The sequence below is a fragment of the Mus musculus genome, chromosome 16 (genome assembly GCF_000001635.26).
Source record: "Mus musculus strain C57BL/6J chromosome 16, GRCm38.p6 C57BL/6J".
Classification (NCBI taxonomy): domain Eukaryota; kingdom Metazoa; phylum Chordata; class Mammalia; order Rodentia; family Muridae; genus Mus; species Mus musculus.
In genome coordinates, this window is record NC_000082.6 from 93444205 (window position 1) to 93461086 (window position 16882).

A 16882-nucleotide genomic window follows, 5' to 3' on the forward strand; every position below is an offset into this window, starting at 1 on the left:
TGAAACTGTAAACCAGTCCCCAGTGAAATGCCTTATTTACAGCAGTTGCCTTGGTTGTGGTGTCTCTTCACAGCAACAGGACAGTGACTAAAACATCCTGGAAGCTCACAGTCAGCTAGCCTGGCACACACAAGAGCAAACAAGGGACCCGACCACAAAGAAGGTGGAAGATGAGAACGGATACTCAGAGGCAGGTTGTCCTCTGACATCCACACGCGTAGCATGGTGTGCTCATACCTGCACATGAGCATCCATAAATATACACACAGAAAGAAAGAAAGAAAGAAAGAAAGAAAGAAAGAAAGAAAGAAAGAAAGAAAGAAAGAAAGAAAGAGAAAGAGAGAGAGAGAGAGAAAAAGAAAGAGAAAGACAGAAAGAAAGAAAGAAAGAAAGAAAGAGAGAGAGAGAGAGAGAGAGAGAGAGAGAGAGAGAGAGAGGAAGGAAGGAAGGAAGGAAGGAAGGAAGAAAGAAAGAAAGAAAGAAAGAAAGAAAGAAAGAAAGAAAGAAAGAAAGAAAGAAAAGGGAAGGAAGAAAGGAAAAGAAAACTGGCAAAGGTAAACATTGTGATCCTCTGCCCTTGACCAAAAAAAAAAAAAGGTACTAATGATCCTTAAATCTCTCATCAACCATGCTAACTCATCTGCCTCCATAATCCCATGATGGAATCCACACAAGTTGCTTTGCTCATGAGAGGGACAGTCAGAGAATGCTCACCCAGCTAGATCTCTGGCCACTGGGTTCTGGTTTGGGCATTGGGAGTCCATGAACATGTAAAGAGTGCACAAGAATGAAAGGAGAGATGTCGGGGGACGGGTGCATCCCTGTAAAGTGGCACTGGATGGTTAACTGACCGTGCACCCACATCCTTACCATGACCTTATGCCAGGACCTTAATCTTTTTCTTTCATTTTTACTAGCTCTTTGGTAACTCCTAGTGTGCTTTGATCAGATCCACCTGTCCTCCCCCAGCGCTTCCCAGATCTACCCCCACTTTCCTACCCACCCAACTTGCTGTCCCTCTTCTTAAATCCATAAAAACCAAGTTGTACTACTCAAATGTTCCTAGATATATGGTCTTCCCCTGGAGCATGGTCAGCTTAGTGGAGACGACACTCTTAGAGAAAACTGTCTTTCCCTCCATCAGCAGTTGACAGTTGCCAACAGCTCTACAACTGTGATTTGGTTTCAATAAGAAGAGAACAAGAATTCACCATCCCCTACGCTATTTCCTTAACAAGAAGTCTCTCTCCCCTGGAATTTCTCTTCTCTGGAAGTTCAGATACTGACATTCTTGCCTTTCCCCATCCTTTGGGTGAGTGAAGACCGCAGCTGTGTCTCGTGCTCAGACCGACAAATGGATGAGAATTTGAAGTGCCCACCATTTCTGCAAACTACGCTTTAGAGAGGGGGGAAAACCCACTGCCCAGAGGATCTTCACCATGAGAGACTATGCATGTACAAACCAACCGGAAGGCTTTGAGCACAAAATGCGTAGGACCAAAACCACCACGGCTGTGAGATTACATAGCGAGGACCCAAAGCTAGGCCACCCCTGTAGACTGACCTTCACCTCTAGTGCACAAGGAGACTAGCCTTCTTGAAATGAGTGCAACTCTCTTTAGACGTGCTACCTGGTTTGTTACATTGTTGCAAAGTCTGGATTTTGCTTTGAGTAAAACATTTGAAGTTGAATAGTCAGCTCACCTGTGCAGAGGAGGCAAGAACTCCACCACACACTGACCACTGAGGGCTGCTTAGAAAGCAGAAAAGAAACCACACATCTCCTGTGTCTGTACTGCTCCAGGGATCCAGGCAGTGGCAGGGCCCAAGGGCTCATGGGAACAGAAGAATATGAGAGCCAAGGCTACACAGTCCCTATGGGAAGTTGATGCATAAACCAGGGAGCAGGGAGGAGTTACTTCAGGGAGCTCAGTGCTCACCCACAGTCTCAGGAGAAATGAGGATGAAGTGAAGTTGAAGCAGCAGTAGGGCGAGCTGGACAGGAAGACTGTGATGAGATGTCAAGTCAGAGCCGGCCCCTCTCTCGAATGGGAACGGACAGCTCAGAACCCGTTGGGACAGGCTGGAGCTGGGGCTGGCACAGGAGTTAGAGATGAACTGTGACGGTCGCTCCACACCACCCCTCCCCTCGCTCTCGTAGATGATTCGGGGCCGAGTTCCAGAACCCGACCCTTTTTTTAAAGTAGATTGTTCTGACTCAATTCTGTTTGTCTTTAGGCCTTCAATGGCCTCTGTGCTGTGACATGCATGTTTTACGTTTCTGTGAGTCACGCCAATTAAACAATCTCTCTTGCAAGTCATCAGTGGACTCAGGAAACCAGATTGCCTTCCCCAATGTGTGTGGGCATAAGCTAATCTCTTGAGCACACAAATAAATCATAGGGGAGAGGAATTTTTCTCTTTATCTACCTGCCTGTCTGCTTTAGGAAAAGCCACTTCAACTGCTTCAACCCCAAGACTGGGAGTTAACTGTCTTCTCTCTCGGGCTTCCAGGCCTTTGACCTTGGACTTAACCACTTAGCTTACACCACCAGCCTCTCAGGATCTCCAGTTTACAGACACGGAGTTCTCTTTCTCTGTGCTAGAGGAGTCCATTTCCTCAATATATATTTAGATGCACAGGTAGATATAGTTGTCTTTTGTGCTTACAAACACATGTGTGGGGACTGGAGAAATGTCTCCGTGGTTAAGAGGAATGACTGCTCTTCCAGAAGACCTGAGTTCAGTTCCCAGCATCCACACATAAGCTAAAATAATACAAATTATATATATATATATAGGAGCTTTGGTTCCAAAATAAAAATTGCTACATGACTCTGAGAGTTTCCGCCTGGTGCTAACAGGCTAAGGATGCCGGGATTGTCTGCACTGTCCTTGCACACAGGAAGCACACACCCACAAGCACACAGGAAGCACACACCCACAAGCACACAGGAAGCACACACCCACAAGCACACAGGAAGCACACACCCACAAGCACACAGGAAGCACACACCCACAAGACCAGCAGAGGGGAGTCGGGAATGAGAGCAGATAGGACCCTCGAACCTAGATCAGCTAATCTAGATGGTTTATTGAAGTTCTAGGCCAATAAGAATCTTTGCCTCAAGCAAGAAGTAGAAGACGCTTGAGGAGCAACACCCTAGGCTGTCCTCTGACCTACACGCGCATGTGAACACACACACACACATACACACAGGCTTACACACAAGATGCTTTCCCTAGACAGTCTTACTATCTCAACCCACTTATCTGCCAGCCAGCCTCCAAATAACCATTGCACACTCCAGGCCCCCAGGAACAGATGGCTGGTGTTAGGGTATGAATGGAAAATGTTCCCTGAAGAACACTTGGTCCCCAGTAGAAGGAAATGTGAACCTTTAGAGGTGAGGCCTCACTGGAGAAAGAGGGTCACCAGGAAATAGGTTCTGTGAGTCCTAGCCCTCCCTGGGTTCTGGCCCACACCCTTTCTGCCCCATAGCCCAAAATATGTGAAGAAAGCCGGCCACACTTACTGCTATTATGAACACAACACCTTGGTGTATGGTGAGACCTCCCTGCGCAGCCTGAAAGAGCGTCTGTCTCCATCGGGGTAGCACGAATTTAAAAGCCAGAGCCTGGGTACCTCTGCTCAAAGCCAGCAGGTGTCCCTTCTCTGAGAAGCCAAATTGTGTCATAAAAATGTTGACTTCAGAAAGGCACAAACTAGAATTTATTTCTCATACCAACAGCATTTTAATATTTTCCCAATGGCTCCTAAAAATGCCCTACTGTTTCCCTGCTTTGAACGTCTCCGAGCTCCTTTGAAACTTGTAGTGATTGATACAGGTTTTTAAGTCGGTTTATGGCTGTTCATGTCACATTTCCTCCCGATTTCCAGTCTTGTCTGGCACCGCAGATTGGTAAGTCATCTGATTTTTGTCTTTTATCGAGGGCCTTTGAATTTATCAAAATGTTGAAATGATCCATCAATCAGAGTAAACGACTTCAAAGGGATTGGAGTTAAACTTTAGAAATCTGAAATGGGCGCCAACAGAAGGCTTCTTGCGTTTCACCTGCAGGACCAGGAGCCTGGTGAGGAATTTCTCTTAAAAGACCTAATGAGCATGTAAGTCACATTCGAAGTCATCTGCTGTCCATATGCTTCCATTCGTGTGTGTGTGCGCGCGTGTGTGTGTGCGTGTGTGTGTGTGTGTGTGTGTGTGTTCACACCTGCAGGCATGTGTATGCATGTTACCCAGCATCATATACTTTGTGGCCAGATATGTTTTAGGCCATTCATTTCCACCAAACTATTCCCTGTGCCTCAGAGGTCACTGTGAAAGAAAAACAAGGAGAATTCCTGGGCGGGGGGGGGGGGGGGGGTAAGGGGAGGGGAAGGGATGGGTGCTGCCTGAACAAATCCTGAAAACCCAGGCTGTCTGTCCAGGTTCCTGCAGAGGCAGACAGAGCATGTGGTGATTGTTGACCGAACATCTCAGAGACACATGTCAATCACACCTTCACGACTGTATGTTTCCAAGGTGGCTAAGTGTTGGTACTAATTTTTTTTTAACAGATGGTAAACTCAAAATGTTTATCAGGATTTTAGTGAAAAAGTGATAGGCACGGAAGAAGAGGAAAAAGAAGAGGAAAGGAGGAGGAAGTCGAGGTGAAGGAGGAGGGTGAAGAGGAGGGAGAGGAGGAGGGGGAGGGAGAAGAGGAAGAGAGGGAGGAGGAGGGGGAGGAGGGGGAGGAGGAGGAGGAAAATAATGGAGACAGTCCAAACAGAACTCACTTCTGAAACAGAAAACTCACTTCTGAAATGTCAGTGGAAAATACAAGGTCTTCCATTGGCGACAGCGGAAGAAATGTGTAGTCACTAAACAAAAGCTCTAAGAAATACACACATCCACACATCCCTAGAAATATTTTAAAGAAAATGATCTCCTAAGTCTCCCCAAAGCTGTGACAATCAGACAAGCGCGTGGATGGAGCACTCATGTGGCACATCAAAGGCTGCCTGTGGCTGGAGAATCTCCACAGGTGAAGATCCTAATGGGCCAGCCGAGATCGCAGCACAAGCGATGGGTGTTCTGGCCAGGGCAGCATGGCTCTCAGGCAGTCAGCAGCCTGGGGACAGGAAAGGACCATGTCTACATGTCTCATGCGAGCGCTCACTGTGAGACTTGCTGGAACAGAAGGGTAAGTGGCTCTCTGTAAGAGGCTGACACCACTCTTCCCTGGCACCTGAGGATGTAGCGTTCAGCCCCACCCTATCAACACAACTGCCCTGAAAGATCTATCCCCCAAAGCTCCCTATTAAAGATGAACGCCAAGAACCTTTGGGCCCTCAATTACTAGACAGAGCAGCTTACATCTAAGGCCCAAGTTGCTTGCTGATCGCTTTTTGTGAAAGTGGCAGACAATGGCCCAGAGATGCACCAGCAATGGGGGCTCAGGATGGAGGAGAGAGAGGAAGGTGAGGCAGGAGAATTGGCCCTGAAGTGGCTTGCTTCCAGCATCCCACAGGAGTGTTCTCTCTCTTTTTCCTGCCCTCCCTCCCTCTCTTGTCACTCCCTCTCTCTCTCTTCTCTCCCTCCCTCTACTCTCTCTTTCTCCCTCTCCCTCTCCTCTTCTCTCTCTCCCTCTCTGTACTGTCTCCCCCTCTCCTCTCCTCTCTCTCTCTCCCTCTCCTCTTTCTTCCCTCCCTTTCCCCCTTCCTCTCCCTGTCTCCTTCTCTCTCTCTCTCTCTCTCTCTCTCTCTCTCTCTCTCTCTCTCTCTCCCCTCTCTCCCATCCTCCTTCCTTCCCTCCCTTCCCCCTCCCCTTCCCTAGAGAGGTTATGTCCTTCCTTCAGTTCCTGTGTCAGATTCCAGGCTGACACGTGGTAATTGATTCTGCTGCTGGTTAGAAGGCTGTTAAGTGCGAGGGATGAAGTTTCAATGAAAACAAATAGCACTTCATGGGCCTGGCCTTTCAGGGCTGAGCTTCTGTTGTGGTTGAGGCTGGGGGTGTGCAGTTCAGACCTGTGTGAGCCGGTTGTGTCTATGTCTGCACTTCTCTGACTCACCTTTACCAGCCCCCAAAGCACAGTGACAGCTAGGTTGTCTCAGTGTCACTCCTGGCTCAATGACAGCCCAGCGGCAGGTGGAGGCTCTGATTCGAATCAAGAAGAGACGTTGACCTGTGCTCTAAGCCCCCTAGGAGATGCTACCCTAGAAAAGACTTCCTTTCAAGAAAGAGAAACGGACTTCTGCGTGACCCATCAGGCCTGAGTGTGGTCCTGGTTCTGTGGCAGTGTTGACATTCTGTTCCCAAGGGCCAGGAGACACATTAGCACTAACCTTGGCCCTTATGAAGTTCAAAGCTCTCCCAGCAAACCTTTGGGTTACAGCCATGGCTACCTTCTGCTTTCCCCACACCCTCCTTCAGAACTAAAGGGTGCTGGGATGGATATCTGGGGAGGACTATCCTATGCTAAGGCTGCCTGCAGAAGGAGCCACTTGGCCCAAGATCACAGCTTTTCTGTGACAACAGAAAACAATGGGCTGATTGGCAGCCTGACCCTCAGCCCCAGCTCAGCAGGACACTGAAGGCCACACCCCCAGCTGCTTCCCAGAAAAAAGCATCTTCCAGACACCTCTGTCCCCTCCTGATGAATTCTTTCCTGAACCACAGAAGGGTACCCTACAAGCACCCAGAGAGCTAAGTCCCCCTCAGAGTCCACGGCCCAGGTACCAGAGTGACCCCTCCTTGGGAGCAGCCATGGTGGTCTGTCAGAGTCAGAAACTACACTACACCGGCCACTGCTGGCCACAGCTGCTTGAGAAAAACACAGAGAAAAGAAGGTTGACCTTGATGAAGCTGCCTGGGAGTGACAGAGGGTGACATAGGCTGAGCACATCGCCATGGGTCAAACCCAGAGGCCTCCTGGTCACCGAAGGGAAAGGCCTTCCTGCATTCATACAGCAGAAAAGGGTGAGGATGGGGCCCACCGCTGTGGTTTAACACATCCCATAAGGTTCCTGTTTCAGAAACCTTGTCCTTCAGGCATTGGGAAGTTGACCTGAAGGTGTTAGTGTCCCGGGACTCTGTCTGCAGGGCCTCAAAGAGGCTGAACCTTCTTTAAGGAAGTAGCTTTGTGATGGAAGCGAGTTTAAGCACCTCTTCTCCTTCCAACTCGCACTCCGATTAAGCTTCCCCCATACAATACAAAGTACCGAGGCCTGGGTCAGATGCGAGCTCTCTTGGTCCTTAGACATCCCAGCCTCTAGGGATATGAAGACACCTCTGTTCTTTATAAACACAGTCTTGGGTATTCCATGATAAGACACAACAGGAAAGAAGGTTGGCAGGGTGGTGTCATCTGGTCTGACACACGTGAGCTGCCATATGAAGTGGCTTAATCATCTCATGGTCCTAGAGGCTACAAGCCCAAGGTCAAGTGGATTAGCCAGGGTTCTCAGCTAAGCAGAACCCACATAGAGCAATGTGTGCACGGCGATTGGCTGTGAAGACAGGATCTCATAATATGGGGGTGGGAGGCAGCACAAGGCAGTAATTGCCAGTATGCAATCTAGACTGCAACTCGGATATGGAGGATCCAGTGTCTGAGGGTGGGAAAAGATGGGTGTCCCCACTCACAGAAAGATAAGAGGGAGTCAGCATTTCATCTGTTGGACCCTCAGTGGACTGGGTGGTGCCTGTGGGGATTGATGCGAGCTCTTTCAGTCTGTCCAAATGCTACCCTCCTGTAGATATGCTGGAAAGGTTCTACCAGCTGTGCGGTCATGTCTTCATCCAACTAAATAGGCACAAAATTAACCATCTCACAAGATGTCAGCAGGACTAGTTTCTCCTTGGCTTCTGGGTGATCAACTCTTCAGATAAGGGTCTCCATTAATGGCCTCAGTTTAATGTGACCACCTCTTTAAAGACTATTGATACATAAGGGTCACATTTTTGAGGGTTCTTAGTCCAATTTCCAGGCCTAAATAAGTTTTCCGACCCAAAATGGCAGACAGTGATCCTAAAAACCTGACAATCTCTCTTTATACACGAGCCACCGTTCCTTCGTCATCACTCTTATCCAACAAGACGAGGGCTGATGCCTGCTGGGTCCACCAGCTAAGGAACCCACCTGCTTCCCCAGGTGTCTGATGTTTTCTAGCAACATACATATTGGACAGTGGTAAATACCCACACTGGGTTTTCTGGTGTGTTCTGGTGTGTGAACAGGGCTTGGGGAAGGTTTTATTTAGAACACTTCTAGCCCAAGCCATAATAATTTCCCATCCTGGGGCAGGGGCAGGGGCAGGGGCAGGGCCAGGGCCAGGGGCAGGGGCAGGGGCAGGGGCAGGAATCAGAATCTGTAAAGTGTAGAATAATCCCTAGCATCAAGGCTGCACACAGGCAGCCCCTACCCAACCACTTCTTGATTAAACAGTCTGCTCACTCCCTATGGGAAACAGATGGGTCCTGGGAGATCATATAGTGTCCACTGAGACAAGTAGCCCCCAGCTGCTGCAAGGCCTCCTGCCAGACGCTCCGTCCTCACAGATCACAGGCTCAGGTACATGGCGTGCAGCCTTTGATCTGGGGGAGCAAGTTCTTTTCATCTCTGCCAAAAACAAGGGTCAGGGACCATCATATTTGCTCAGAAGAGACAATAGTATTCCCTTACAGTGTTGATCCAGGGCTGTGTTAATACCCTCCCTGCCCCCTGTCATAATATAGTCTGAGGAGACAAGACCCAGCTGAGCCACTGAAGAATGGCAGCCTGGAGAAGATATCATGTGAACCAGACGTGGCAAAAATGGTAAGTCACACTCGTGCAATAAAAAAAGTAATGTTGCTGGGGATTTGAGAGCCCAGCCATCACTTATAAAAGGTCTGGGTTCCAGGGCATGCTGGGGCACCTTAGCCAAGGGGAAGAACAAATTACTGCCTCTTGGTCTTCCTAGACAGAGGATGTACCACACCTAGTCGATTCCTTTGGGGTCTGAGAGACACTGACTTCCCAGCAGGGAACACTTTTCATACCCTATAACCCGATAACAATACAGAAGATGCCAGTTCGGATGGGAGAGGAAAGAGTGGAAAGGGTCCACAGAAGGTCCAGGCTACAGGGCAAGTGGCCGGCCCCAGTAGCTCCTCCCTGTGATCCAGCGGCCCTCGTGATAGAAAGTATCGCGGTGAAGCCAGCACAAGAACTGTGGAGTTTGGGGGATCTGCTGTAGGACTACGACAACCAAGAACAGAATTCTGGTATACCAGTGTGGGAGAAGAGGATGGGTCCTGTCGGTGCACATTCCTGATGGCGGTTTCCTGTATTCAAACGTACATGAACAGAGACACACTTCCTTCCTTTCTAAAAATAAATAGGTATTAGAGAAACGTGGCAAGTCGGCGGCATGGTGGGAGATCGTAGAAACTGGAAAGTTGTGGCAAGGGCTATAGAGCACTAAAGAGAAAGACTCCAAGCCTGCTCGTGGCAACTGGAAGAGGTGGAACACCCAGCCATGGCCAGTCACTCAGTGACCGCAAAGCCACACAGCTGGGCAGCCCCAGCAGCATCCATTGTCAGATGGAGGCTATGATAGCTTATGTTTGTTTTGTGGCTATAACTAAATACCAGAAGCTGGATAAACCTATAAAGGGCAAATATTTGCTTTATTCAGTAGAGACTGGGAAGTCTCAAGATCAACAGGTCGTCTCCTGGGCATCCAGTCCCTGGTCCCACACCAAAAGTTCAGAAATGGAAGGTCTGCATGCAGATCTCAGAAACTTCGTATGGAGATCTTTGGGCAATTCTGGTAATACAGGTCCTTAAGCCAGCGTCTCTGAGATCCCTGAGGCCGTAACAAATGACAAAACAGCAGATGCCAACACACAGGATGCTGAGTGCTTGAACACAGAGCTACTCACTCTCTGCTGAACTGTAGAACTCTTCATCTTGTTTTATGGCTGAGAAAACTGAAGCTAAGTCAAATCCCAAGGCCGTAGAACAGCCAATGATAAGAGTCAGTATTTGCACTTGACCTAACTCTAGATGCTTAGCCAGGAGGCCGTAGTCAAGAAAACTCTTGAAGGCAGTTAAGGAAAGAGAAGGGGGCTGAGAAATCTATAACCCAAGAGGCACTTGCAGCTCACAGGACCAGTTTACCTACAAGGAAGGCAATTAGTTTTGCCAAGTAACTTTTGCAGCGCGGCAGCCACTTGCAATAGCGCATGAGCGCCACCTAGTGGCCACAAAGAATTGCTGATACAGTAACCTCTGCCTGAGATCACCCAGGATCTGCTCAGTACAGACTCAGCTACTAAAGCTTAGCAGACGCAAGGTTCTAGATCCAGGAGGAGAAAGTCCTTCACTTTTAGAAGAGGTTCTTAAAATACAGTTTGATTTTAAAAATGAAAATAGCTACAAAAAGCACAGCCAGTGGGAATGATAGCACTAATAAATGAAAAAAAAAAAAGCCATATGCAAATCATTGGTGTGTGTGCTTATAAAGAACTTAGTGCAACTATAACTAACACTGTGTCCTGACTGGTCACTCCTGAGTCTTTAAGATGCCATCCTGCTGCCACTGTTACCCTAGGAGACCTCTGGGCCCCTTGACAAGATGAAAGGGGCAGAGGCATTTTGACGCCTCTCTACCCCATTTCCTTCCAAGGTCTACTGGACCCAGATGAACAAAGGAGTTGGAGACTTGTTTTGGCATGATTGACAGGTGCATGAACCATGCTAAGTAAAGGAAAATAGACACAACTAGACTGCAGAACATTCCTTTTAAATAAAATACCCAGGATGGGTCAACTGTTGAGTTTTAAATACACATAGTATGTACATGTGATATACACACACATCATACAGTGTATATACATGCATTATGTCATATCTTAGTCTTTTAGATAAGAGTATATGGGAATGTGGTAGTGAGTTCTTGGAACACCAGCTTAGCTGGATTAAGGAAGTCTGATGATGGATAAAGCATGATTATTCTTTAGCTCTATCACTGATATGTAGCCCCCCACCCCCACCCCTGCTTTGTGGGCTCTGAGCCTTTTCTCTTGTGCTGAGGGAAGGCCCCAGTGTCTGGCATCCCGTAGGAATCACTGAGCTGCCAGTCTGTGAGAAAGTTCCAGAAGACTTCCCTGATTTCATAGCTTGGGTGGAGCCGGCTTGCCCTCAGTGTGGGTGGACTTTATGCAGTCGTCATGTCCCAAATGGAACAAGAGGTGGGAAGGTGCCATTTGGGCTATCCTCTGCCCCAAGATATCAGGACTATGGGCTGTGAACTTCAGGATTCACACCAGAGACTCCAGGGCTCTAGGACAGGGCTCTCAGCCTCAGACTGACAGTTATACCATCCACACCTCTGCAGGTCTCCGGAACCTCTGAACTTGTGATTGTCATACAACTGACTTCCCTGGCCCTCTATCTGTGTATCACAGCCTCTCCTAGGCTCCCTAATTGAGAGAGCAAATTCTCTAAGTTATTTCCCATAACTCCTTCTCTCTCCTAAATAGAGATGGATAATGGCAGATAGAGATAGATTGGTGATAGATAGATAGATAGATAGATACATACATACATACATACATACATACATACATACATACGATAGGTAAATAGATAATAGTTATGGTAGATGATATAGGTGACTATAGATATAGATAGATGAAAGATAGATGATAGATGATAGATATAGCTAGATGATAGATAGATAGATAGATAGGATAGATACATATAGATGATAGATAGATGATAGATGGATGGATGATAGATGGATGGATGGATTAGGTAGACAGACAGACAGACAGACACAGATAGATGATAGATAGATAGATAGATAGATAGATAGATAGATAGATAGATAGATAGATAATGGATGGATGGATGGATGGATGGATGGATGGATTAGGTAGGTAGGCAGACACAAAGATAGATAGATAAATAGATGATAGATAGATAGATAGATAGATAGATAGATAGATAGATAGATAGATAGGATAGATAGATAGATAGATAATAGATGGATGGATGGATGGATGGATGGATGGATGGATGGATGAGGTAGGTAGACAGACAGACAGAGATATAGATAGATAGATAGATAGATAGATAGATAGATAGATAGATAGATAGATAGATAATGGATGGATGGATGGATGGATGGATGGATGGATTAGGTAGGTAGACAGACAGACAGACAGACAGATAGATAATGGATGGGTAGATAATAGATAGCAAGGGAGACAGATAGACAATACACACAAAGGTAACACAGACAGAGGAGGCATGGGGACAGGGTGAGAAATAACCGTTTGTTGACATCTCCATCTCCAACGGGGGCCTTGTCTATTCATTTAGGGACCCTTGGCTACTCTGCCGCCTTCCTTCAAACAAGGCTGATAGAGACAGAGTGTTAAATAGATTATGCGTTGGTGGCTGGGATAGAAAGATAGAACTCATCTTCAGCAATGAAGTGTTAGAGAATCAGCTAGAAAACAAACTGGTCAGACTTGACGTTGCTGCTGCGTGAAGCAGGCTTCCGGCCATGCGTGGAGGAGGTCGGACCCCTCTAGGATGCTTCCAGCCTCAGGGTCCTGGCATGAGAAACCCAGTCTGGGAGCATCCAGGGCTTCCTTCATCTGTGGACCTTTCTCTCCAACATCAGAAGGAACCCGGCAGTTGGCCAACAGGCACACATTCCAGACACACACCCAGCTAATGAAAACCACACACAGGCGGGAAAGGAGATGAGCATTACCTGCGCCACGGACAATCTGGAACGAGGGAGGCAGATGGAAAATCGCCTCAGGGACTTTACTCAGAATCTGCTACATCTAAGCAGGAATCGAGTTTCTCAAAAATAAAACCGTTCTGTTTACAAACATACTGTTTTTGCCAAAGAGAATTCTTTATTTTAGGTGCTTTGGGAAAACTGCAGAGTCCTTGAGTTTAGGGCCAAAGACGCCCAAAATGTTGCAATCCTAAACCTTTGGCCGTGACAAAAACATGTTTGCAAGTGGAAACTTTTCGGTGTGGGGCTTCTCCTGCTGTTTTGTTTGGGTGTGTGTTTGCTTGCTTGCTTGGTGCCAAAGGATTTCCTCCAAGGCTTCCCAGAAGCAGGGAGCTGGGGTCAGCACTCCTTGGTGTGTTGGCCTCCGGCCACTTGTGCCCCTCCTCAGACAAACTGAACAGTTTGAGAAGGGGGAAAAAAAGTCAGCTTGGGGAGCTATTGTCTCCCTGCCTCCAAAGTAGTTGGGAATTTTTGTTTGTTTTACTGCTGTTGTTTTGCTTTTGTTTTTTAAGATTTCCTTGTTTTATGTATGTGAGAACATTGTTGCTGTCTTCAGACACACCACAAGAGGGCATCAGATCCCATTACAGATGGATGTGAGCCACCATGTGGTTGCTGGGAATTGAACTCAGGACCTCTGGAAGAGCAGTCAGTGCTCTTAACCACTGAGCCATCTCTCCAGCCCCTTCAAGTGTGTGTGTGTGTGTGTGTGTGTGTGTGTGTGTGTGTGTGTGTGCCACATGCAAGGCTTTTTTGGGTTTTTGGGTTTTTGGTTTTTTTGCTGTTGTTGTTGTCGTTTGTTGTTGTTTGTTTTTTGTTTTGTTTTGTTTTTTGATTTTTTTGTTTTTTTACCCTTGGTTCTGGCAATCTAGATTCAGGTCCTCATTGTTGCATCCAGCACCCTCCCAACCCTGCCTTTAGGGGAGAATTGGATGTCCACAGTTGACTCTCCATTAGCCAGCCCTTCCCTTTCCACCTCTCGGCTATACCAGTGACAGTTTCATATATTTACAATGGCTCTTGGCCTATCAAAACCAGGCATTGAGGGAGGCCCAGCCCCTCAAATAGATCCTCATGGGAGGCAGGGACAATGGCTGTGCCCTCAGCCTCTGGTTCACTCTGAGTGTGCTGGAAGCCGCTCGCTCATTCTGCTCTTTGCCTCTCAATTGGTCGCTCTGAGAGAATAAGGAGTCCAAGCAGCACACCCAACACAGGACAAAGACAAACCGAAGCAGGAGACCGGGGGCTGGACCTGATGGAGTACTGAGGCCAACACAGGGCTCAGGGCGGCACTCAGCCTAGACGGGCAGCTGAGAGAGAAGAGAACGGCACCCAAGTAAGTCCTGAGAGTCCAGGGGAACCGAGTTCAAGGGCCACCGTGGTTACCTGGGTAGCAGCGGGCTGTGCACCAGCATCACACGGCACTCCACCGTCATCCATCTTCTCTAGAGCGACGCCCAAACTCCCTCAAACTCCCTCTGAGTTCAGTGAGGACCTCAGCGCCTCGTGAGCCAAACATGATGAGCCCATCTTGAGAGTCAGAAAGGGCGTTCCGTCCCCGTGCCCCCCCCCCCCACCTCTGTTCCTTGTGATCCGTACTACCTCTGAGTCAGGACTGTCCTGTGTCTTCGACCACACGGGGACGGGGACTGTGCTTTCTGCCTACAACACTCTACTTACATCGGCCTAACTTCTGCTCGTTTTCAGACCATTTCAGACAGCCTGTGGGTCACCAGGTCTCCTCCTCCAGGAAGCCCCATGCTTTCGCCAGCAGCAGTGATTCCCACTGGCCAAAATAACAATACATTAAAGAGACCTCAAAGGTAAGCAATGGTGTTGACATCAGAAACTGGTCGCCTCGGAATCCAGCGATGAGGTCACCCCTAGGCAACAGGGACGCTCATGCGTCTGTTGCCATGGCAACCGCCACACATCATTCCCCCCCCCCCCCCCCAATGTGCGCCTCACCTGCGCACTTCACCTGCGCACCTGATATTCATGGTTACATCCCGGCCTGAATAAAAGGCAGGGCCCCAGACCCCTCTCCCCTTCTTTGTTCCCCTCATTCCTCCTCCTCACCCCCTCTTTCCCCAGTAAATCTCTTCTCATAGAGCTGTGCTGCTGTGGTGTGATCTGTCCAGATACAAGCCACCTTCTAACACAACAGTTGGGCAGTGGTACCACGCGGCCAGCAGGCCAGCAAGAACCCTGTCCCTTGGGAGAGCTTCAGCTGCTGGGTGGTAGCGAGATGTCTGTCACTGTTGTGGGTGGTAGCGAAATGTCTGTCACTGTGGCAGACGCTACATTTCTAGAAACGTGAGTTTTCCTCTCTGCCTCTCCAGCCTGAAGGGAGGAGCATCCAGATCTCTGCCTCCGCCAGAAATCCTCTTACAGGATGTGAGTGTTGGGGGAGGGGAGGCATTCGGTAATTTCCCTCTCTACCTTGCTGCCCTGAGACAGCATCTCTCTGAATCAGAATCTGCTGCTTTGAGCAGGCTGGTTTGTTCCACACTCTCTGCATTGGCCCGTCTCTGCCCCCAGTGCTGGGCCTGAAAACACTGGAGTTTTTGTACAAATATCAGGGATCAGGAGTCAAGTTCTCATGCTGGCCTCTCACCCAGTGAGCCGCTCCTCGGGCCCTCCCCTTACACTCTATGAGCTGGAATTAGTTTGCATATCCGTCATTCTGCCAAGGGGGTACATATGGCACAAGTGACATTATCACTCGACCACCCCTGGGGACTCCACATGGGCTCAGCTTCCTCTGAGGTGCTTGGCTGAAGAGCTGAAGAGCAGGAGTGGCTCTCTGATTAAAGATGTTATCTAGAAAAAAAGTTAGAAGCGGCAGGCAGTTGGTGGGATTCATCTTGTTCTATGGTCCTTGAAGAGACTTAGCATCCTTGTTGAAGACGTTGCCTGACCTGGAGATAAAAACCTGGCCTTCTACCCACCACTGCACACAAGCTCTCTGCTCTCCACCGTCTCTGCATACTGAAGCTCCATCACCCTGAGGAGACTTTCTGAACCCTCCAGCCACACACACACTGTCCCCAGTACTGTGACCTATACTCCGATGTTATCACATAGCAGTCTTTCTTAACATTTTCGGACTGTAAAAGCCCCAGAATGACAAGTCAGATGTGCCTTGCTTACCCTGAGGTCTGGCCAGCATCTGTCTCTGTGCTCGGTACATATGAGATGCTCTACAAACAGCCGTGAGTGAACAGAAGCCCTAAGTCAGCATCCAGGATGGAACATCTGCCCCTGAGGGCCACTGTGCCTCTGCTGTGTGTGCCTGGGCAAGTTGCTGAGCCTCTTGCAAACAAAATTAAAACTCCTGGAGGTCTCCAAGACCCTTATCAGGGCTTCTGATGAACAAATTGCTACAATGTAATAAAAATCTACCCTTCCGCTGTGTGAAGTTCAGAAGCCAAGAAAGAGTCTGCTCTTCTGGAATCCCAGAAGAAGGATTCACCCCTTGCCTCTACCGTAGACCCTGCTGGCCACTGGCAACCTGTGGAACTCGTGCATTGGCAGCAGCATTCCATTCTCTGCCTGCATCTTTACATCAATGTCTCCATTGTGCATCCACCTCAAATCCCCTGTCTTTTCCCTTATGAGGACACCAGCCAGCGGAGTTAAGTCTCCTGCTAAACCCACCATGACCTCACCCTGAGATCCCTCTCCGGAGGCTGGCCGCCTGTGAGACCCTATTTCCAGATTAAAGTCACAGTCTCAGTGTGTCAGTCAACTTCCCATGGCTCTGATAAAATACCCAGATAAAAGGCTCCAGACGGAAGATGTCTTTGGACACAAGGTTTCAGAGAATTCAGTCTATACTCACTCGGCTATGAGGTGAGGCAGAACAGCAAGGTCAGGGGCACAGGGTAGAGCTGAGGAATTTACCTCACAGCTGCCAGGAGGCAAAGAGAATGGGGGAAGGAGGCTGAGGACAAACCACACCCTTCACGGGTTCCTGAAGTACCTTCTCAGGCAAGGTCCCATCTCCTCAACTTTCCACGGCTTTCAATTGTCCACCCCCACAGATGACGTCTGAGACCTCACTATCCAATC

The 16882-nt window shown here is 48.5% G+C and overlaps 1 long non-coding RNA gene across 1 annotated transcript in view; it reads right to left on the reverse strand.

Moving 5' to 3' along the window:
• Window positions 1-14668, reverse strand: part of 1700029J03Rik (RIKEN cDNA 1700029J03 gene) — a 62058-nt gene extending 47390 nt beyond the window's left edge. The window contains exon 1 of the long non-coding RNA NR_040494.1: window positions 14489-14668. This is a non-coding gene — a long non-coding RNA (RIKEN cDNA 1700029J03 gene). The remainder of the gene's footprint in view (window positions 1-14488) is intronic.
• Window positions 14669-16882: the final 2214 nt, after the last annotated feature.